Genomic DNA, 7,464 nt, shown 5'->3' with positions numbered 1-7,464 from the left:
GCTGCTGGCCGGGTGCAGTTTGCTGTGTTGGTCAGCAGGTGGCGCTCTGTCCCTGCACAGCCGCTGACACTGGAAGCCGCGGCGCACTGAGCTCAGCATGCAGGTACTGGGAGGAATGTGAGAGCCAGTCCATTGGGACACACAAATGCTACACATGCTTGGGCCGGGTGACTGGTGTTCTTTATCAGAGGGAAGGGACATTGTGTCTTGCAGCCTGGGTTATCTCTACCCACTGTACACAGCCGTACAAGACTCACATCTCCATAGGCAGCTGCTTGTGTATTGCATTTGTCTGCAGAATCTATATTATAGTGGGCATTAGTTAGATTGGATGCTGCAGGCTCTTCACACCATGCCCTCACCTACAGGACTGTGCCCCACCTACAGACCATGACCTCACCTATAGACCATGCCCACCTATACACCATGCCCTCACCTACAGGACTGTGCCCCCACCTACAAAACTGTGCCCTCACTTACAGACCAGTGCTCCCACCTACAGACTAGTGCCCTCACCTAAAGGACGGGTCCCTCACCTACAGACCAGTGCTCCCACCTACAGACTAGTTCCCTCACCTACAGGACGGTGCCCTCACCTACACACCATGCCCTCACCTACACACCATGCCCACACCTACAGATCATGCCCCCATCTACAGTACTGTGCCCTCACCTACAAAACTGTGCCCTCACCTACAGGACTGTGCCCTCACCTACAGGACTGTGCCCCCACCAACAGACCAGTGCTCCCACCTACAAACCAGTGCCACACCTATACACCATGCCCTCACCCGCAGGACTGTACCCTCACCTACAGGACTTTGCCCACACCTACAGGACTGTGCCCTCACCTACAGGACTGTGCCCCGACCTACAGACTGAGATTAGGAGCTTTAGGGGATTTTTTTTAGGAGTTTGGCCATTATAGGTAATAGTCCCATAGTTTACCCCTCCTCTGATAAGAGTGATAGGTCTTACTTAGGGCCCATTCACAATAGTACAGTGTGTTCATCGCAATCACACCTACCCTGTGTTCTGTTTTGGGAGGTGCATTGTGGTGCATTTGTTGGTAGATCTCATTGAGCTGGTAATATAAAAATCCGGCTATATAAGGAATCGGAAGACGATTATTCACCCTTGAAGATTTTTTGTTACACATTGCACTCATCACCATATGAGTTTGAACTTTGTTTTTGGATATTCATTATAGTTCACTGGTTGTATTTTCTGGAGTTTGCTGTGTTTTCAGACGGGGGTCGCAGCACTGCAATCACCTTGTGGCTGCAGGACATACCCTCTAAATTTGCTGGTTAATTGATTTTTGTTGGCCCAATTATTATTAGTATTGACACTTAATATTTTCATTGTTTTTTGATTGTGTTTGATTATAGGGTCTCACTTTGGTTGTATACATTTCACATTTTTCTGAATAACTACACTTTTTGGTCACAAATATAAGAGGTATTGTTTTATGACACAACAAATGTTATAGCACATAATGGGATTCAGCGCCGCAAAATCTTCATATAAATTTTCTAAGGCTTTTCAGTCTGTTATTGTGGCAGCTTTATTTCCCATATTATTAACATCTCATCCACAAGCGCAGATTAACAGTTCCAATATAAAAAGTAGATCTTAACACAAACAATTGTGGGCACCAATGCTTTACGACATAGCCACCATATGTGGTACATCGAGCCCACACTGTCACGTCCTCTAAAACACTGCGGGGAGGATCCCGGATAAATATTCGCCAATTTGGCAGGAACAAGATACCACCATGTCAGGAACTTAATGTTGGCTTTGATTGAAGGAGAACTATGGGGTTAAGGCTTTTCCCCATAGTTCTCCTTAGGGTAACGGGAGGACACAAACTAGCGTCTTCCTGTCACCCTAGACTCAGTATACCGCGAGCTGCTGCTCGCGGTATACTGAGACGCCGCAGCTGAAGCGGATCCCGACAATTGTGCCGGGATCCGCCCAGCTGCGTGACTGACAGCTGGTTCTACCTATCTAGAGGCAGAGCCAGCTGTACCCGCCCACTCCCCTCGTCCGTTCTGCCAGTCAGTGCTGGAGGATCGAAGCGGGGAGGGGGGAATACAGCCCCTCCCCTGTCAAGGCAGAGAGCCGTGACAGGATCGAGAGGTGAGCGAACGCCGGTATGTGTTCGCTTACTTTCCGATCTACTGAACCGACCTGTGACAGTCTCATTGTGACAGGTCGGCTAGAACTATAAGGTGAGTGAAAAGCACCTAATAGTTCTCCTTTAAGGAAAGATTAAGAAGGCCTCTTGATGCTCTTGTACGACATTGATGCCACTCCTTCAACAAAATCTTATAACCGAGTTCTCGTTCCCATGATGTCATATAAGATAGTTTGGATGGTAATCCCATCAAAATAGAGTATATATGTGTAATTCCTCCCCTCAGGGTTCCAGGATGTGAACACCAGTGTTTATATTTGGTATGAATGGGGACGGATGGTGGTACAGAGCCCAACGGTGAAACAAAGTGACTAATCCGCATAAAATTAAACTACTCAGATGGTGGCATGCACAGTCTTTCCCTGCAATATGCCAAAGAGATAGGTTTACGATCTCTAAAAACAATCCCCAATCCGATACAATCCCTTGTCCAACCACCATTTAAAGGCCTGTGGCTGAAGTGTTGGAGGAAAATTCAGATTGTAAAATAGAGGAGCTAGGGGAGTATGCGGTGACGATAAATTTCAACATCTCCTTAACCTATTCCACAAGAATTTAGAATGAGACAATGTAGGGGCTAAAAGCAAAGTACAATAAAATACATTTACAAAAAAACTTTTATTTTATTTCAAACATTATTTCCCTGTGCGGTTATCGTTCAGCGTGTCGTGAATCGGGTCTCTTTCAAGCTTGCAGTTGATTGGAGAGAGATGTGATTGTCTGTCTCCATGATCTTTTGGTGTTGGGATAGAAGGTCGTAAGGAAGTATAAGTATCTTGAGGGTTCTGTAGCAGACCGGCCGATGTTACTTCAGTGAATCCCGCAGGCGCGGGTTGTTAGCCACGGGATTTAATGGCTCTCATGATAGAGTTGAGATGATTCAACTTTCTAAGGCTTGTTTAAATTTCAGCCTCAATGGAACATCTATTGTCCCCTTTTTCCACCAGGTTCCTGAGAGCGTTGAAGTGTTCTAAAATTTTCTGTACCACGGGATGATCTTTGTATTTGTCTTCTTGTACACAAGGCAAGAGACTCTGAGACCAATCATGTAAAAGTCCCATCATCTTACTCAACTTCTTTTCCTCATAGTTGAGCTGGGGAAGAAGTTTCATGACTTGGTCAGTAATTTCCAGGGCAGCATCAGCCAACAACTCTGATTCTTCAAGGAGTTGGCTATCTGGAACCTGTGGTATGTTATAGTACTGCCTGGGCAGACAGGTACAGTGTCTTATATATTTTTTTTCACGAAAGAAGACACTAGGTCTTATTTTCGGGGGATGTCTTACCTGGCTGCAGCTCTCCGCTCTGCCGTCCAGGGAGCCACAAACAGGTGGGCGGGCATGCGTGCGGGAGGGGCGTGTCTGGCAGGGGGGCGGGAGGGAGCTGCCTCTCCGCTCTGATGCCATCCAGAGAGCCACATCCAGAGAGCAACAGACAGGTGGGCGTGCGGGTAGGTGGACGGGCGAGGGGGCGGGAGGGAGCTGCCGCAGGTCTTTACATGTAAAATTTAATTACATGTGCAGCTACCCCGAAGGTAAGACGTAGCGCTATCTTCATGAATGTCTGTAATATAAGACCTACCACCGAACTAGGTCTTATATTACAGAAATCCCTGAAGATAGCGCTAGGTCTTATTTTCGGGGTAGGTCTTACTTTCGGGGAAACACGGTAGTACTGCCTGGGCAGACAGGTGCTGTCAGGTCTCATGCTGTCATACATCTGGCGGAGCTCTTTGCTACTCGCTTTTGTCATTGGGCAGTTGCTCACACATGGTCTGATCAGTAGCACTGAACATGCTACAACAGATAGCCAAGTCTGACGCATATTCTTCATATTTTGGTGTAGTGTAACAGCAGCTCTTCACCTCCAATCGAACGGTGCTCGTCCTATATGCATCTTAAAACTGATAAGGTTAGTATTCAATTTTTCTTCTTCTTCAGTGGTGATCGAGAATAAAGGCTCCATCACGCTGATGCTTTGTCGGCGGTGGCTGCAAGAGAGTGGAACTTGCAACTTTACATACCGTAGCTTGCAGCTCTTATCATGGGGCTGAGAAGAAGAAACGGATCAGGCGGGTGCTTTGTGGTTGCCAGCAAGTGGTGAACTGTTGCTGAAAAGAAGTGACCCATCAGCCGGATGCTTTGCCATTGTTGAAGTTTCACTGAGGAGAATAAATTGATTACACGCAAGATTTGAACTTGTGATGCCACAAACTGTAACCTGCATCTCTAACCACTCAGCCACGGCGGAAGGAGATTCCGAAAGGTATTTCAGTAAATAAGTTATTACTTTTACTCACCTAACCTGTTTTAGCTCTTCATACTTTCCTATGCCAGACCTGCTACGTCCATCCACAACAGACAAAAACAAAGTATTAACCCCGACTCCGTTCACATCAAGGTCTGCACCCCCGTCACCCAATCAAGGTGAAGGGGAACTCCAGCCTTTTCTACTCTAGCTAATTTTGTCACTGAATTTTCACACTTTTTTTTATCCTCACCTATAAAAACGTCTTTTACAATTTTGTCACTTCTTCACTTCTTCTTTAGTTGTTTGTTTTTACAACCCCAATTCCAAAACAGTGGGGACGCTGTGTGAATTCTACATAAAAGCACAATGAAATGATTTGCAAATCTCATAAACCCATATTTTATTCACAATAGAAAATAGAAAACACATCAAATGTTTAAACAGTGACAAATTTACCATTTTAAGAAAAAAATAATTTTGAATTTATTGGCAGCAACACATCTCAAAAAAGTTGGGACAGGGCCGTGTTTACCAGGGTGTAGCATCCCATCTTCTTTTCACAATACTCTGTAGCCATCTGGGAGCTAGGGAGACTGGTTGCTGGAGTTTTGGGAGAGGAATTTAATTTCAAGTTGCCATGGTTAGTAAGAGATGCAATTTTCTGTTGCACTCATCCAGTGATGTTGGGATAGAAGGTCATAAGGATGAGAAGTAAAGTTGGATGGATCTCTCTCTCACAGAGAGGAAATGACCTGTAAAGCCAGTTTTGTGCTTCTACCGACATCACTGAGTTGAACTCGCAGCTTCGTACACAGAAGTTTGCAGCGCTAACCATTGTGCTATGGAGACTTGGAACGCCGCCAACTTTTTTTATAAATGAAATCTTTACATCTCCTCACCGAACCTCTTTACTCTCTATGTATGTTTAGGTTTCAAACGCTGAGTCTACTTCAAATGAATTACGAAACAGCAGACAAAACTGATGTATCAAACTCCGCTCCGATGAAACAAAAGTCTGCTTCCCTTTGTATTATCTACAGAAAATTCATATAAAATAATTTCTTACATTTGGATTTTGTTTTTCTTTAGCAGTAGTCAAAAATAAAAAGGCAAAAAACCCCAAAGTACTATAAAATACATTTTTTAAAATATTTTTATTTTATGATTAAAGAGAGATGTGATTGTCTGTTTCCATGATGTTTTTTTCTTTTTAGGGGTTATATTTGCACAGTGTTGATGCGTAGTGGTTGTACATTCTTGCAATTGACATGGCTCTGCCCGGGGCTGAAACACGAACACAGTCTTCCGGGCAACTTTTCATAGAAGGTGTATAGTCAGGACATGTCGTCAGCATTGTAGAAGATGAGCAGTCCCTTGTCATAGTCCAGATAGTCGCCGACTTTCTCCAGCTTGCTCTTGACGTTGAGTCGAGTCCAGGGCTCGGTGCAGGCGCTGTACCGGTTCCCATCATGCATCACGATGCAGTAGAAGCCTTTTCCCGGCTGGATCTGGATGCTTTCCTTGCGGCTAACGGCTTCATGGGCCAGTCCTATCATCCACTGTGTCTTGTCCGAGATGACCACCTCCCAGTAATGCACACCGCCATCGAAGACCTGCGACCCCAACACCGTGACCTCCACGTCAAAGCGCTTCGGAGAGTCCTGCAGATGCTGAGGGTGCAAGTTACCGTACGCCACAATCGTACAATCATCTGGATCCAGCGTCAACGTTGCCGGCACCGGGTGGATGTCCTGGAAGAGCGACTTCCAGATGGTATACTGCAGGGGTCCCATGTACTTGGAGGTGGGGAAGTCTTCGTATGTCAGGTTTGTCTCATGAATCTTTCCCTTTAACCTCTCAGACAGCGAGGAGATCCCAGGCCAGGAATTTGTGTTTGTCGCCCTCCACCAGGTGCTCCTGCAGGATCTGCACCCCCTCCTGCACCTTGTGCAGTTGTTGGCTGTAGCGCTTGTGCTCTTTTTCGGTCAGCGTGCGGGCAGTGTCTGACTCCAGCTCCTCCAGCATGGCCTTCTGGCGCTCTTGCAGCAGTCGGTGAAGGTGCTCGAAGGCCTCGCTGATAGTGGCATGCAGGCTCTTGGCAGAGGACTTGGTCTCTGCCAGTTGACGTTTCAGTAGTTGGAGGGCCCCAGTGTGGCCCTTGGCGCTCTCCTGCAATGCCTGGAGCTGCTCCTTCAGTTCCCGCTGCAGTTCATCTAAGGCCTCGTCCACGTTGGTCACATGGTGTTGCTCGTGCAGCGAGGGCTCGTCACAGAAGAAGCAGACAACATCTCAGTCGGTCAGGGAGAAGAGCTTCACTGTGTCATGGTCCTTGCAGGGGAGAAGCTTCACTGGGCGCTCAGGATGGCATCAAGGGGGAAGGCCGTGTACCTTTCCACAATATTGGACAGTTTGAGGCTGAGGGACAGCGTGGGCTATGAGAAGGTTCTCCGGCACTCCGGACAGTCCAGGGGCCCCCCATGTTTCTGGCGGCTCCAGTGCTCTGCAATACATTTACGGCAGAAGTAATGTTCACAACCAAAGCTCACCGGGTCCTGGTAGATGCTGAGGCAGATGGAGCACAGAAACTCGTCCTTCAGACAGCATGCCATCCCAGAGACGGGAGGAGACCCCGCACGTCCCGCAGGCAGGAGGAGAACACACGTCCCGCAGGCAGGAGGAGACCTGCACGTCCCACAGGCAGGAGGAGACCCCGCACGTCCCGCAGACAGGAGGAGACCCCGCACGTCCCGCAGGCAGGAGGAGACCCCGCACGTCCCGCAGGCAGGAGGAGACCCTGCATGTCCCGCAGGCAGGAGGAGACCCTGCACGTCCTGCAGGCAGGAGACCCTGCACGTCCCGCAGGCAGGAGACCCCGCATGTCCCGCAGGCAGGAGGAGACCCTGCACATCCCGCAGGCAGGAAGACACCCCGCACGTCCTGCAGGCAGGAGGAGGTCCCGCAGGCAAAAGGAAAGCGCACGTCCCAGAGACAGGAGGAGACCCCTGCACGTC

At 48.1% G+C, this 7,464-nt stretch overlaps 1 pseudogene; it reads right to left on the bottom strand.

The window, feature by feature from the left end:
• Positions 1 to 5,670: 5,670 nt before the first annotated feature.
• On the bottom strand, positions 5,671 to 7,092 carry LOC108803327 (annotated as a pseudogene).
• Positions 7,093 to 7,464: the final 372 nt, after the last annotated feature.

This window comes from Nanorana parkeri, unplaced genomic scaffold, assembly GCF_000935625.1.
Source record: "Nanorana parkeri isolate BGI_ZX_2015 unplaced genomic scaffold, ASM93562v1 scaffold3608, whole genome shotgun sequence".
Classification (NCBI taxonomy): domain Eukaryota; kingdom Metazoa; phylum Chordata; class Amphibia; order Anura; family Dicroglossidae; genus Nanorana; species Nanorana parkeri.
The sequence above is the reverse complement of the archived record's forward strand: the minus strand, read 5'-3'. Positions and strand labels throughout refer to the sequence as shown.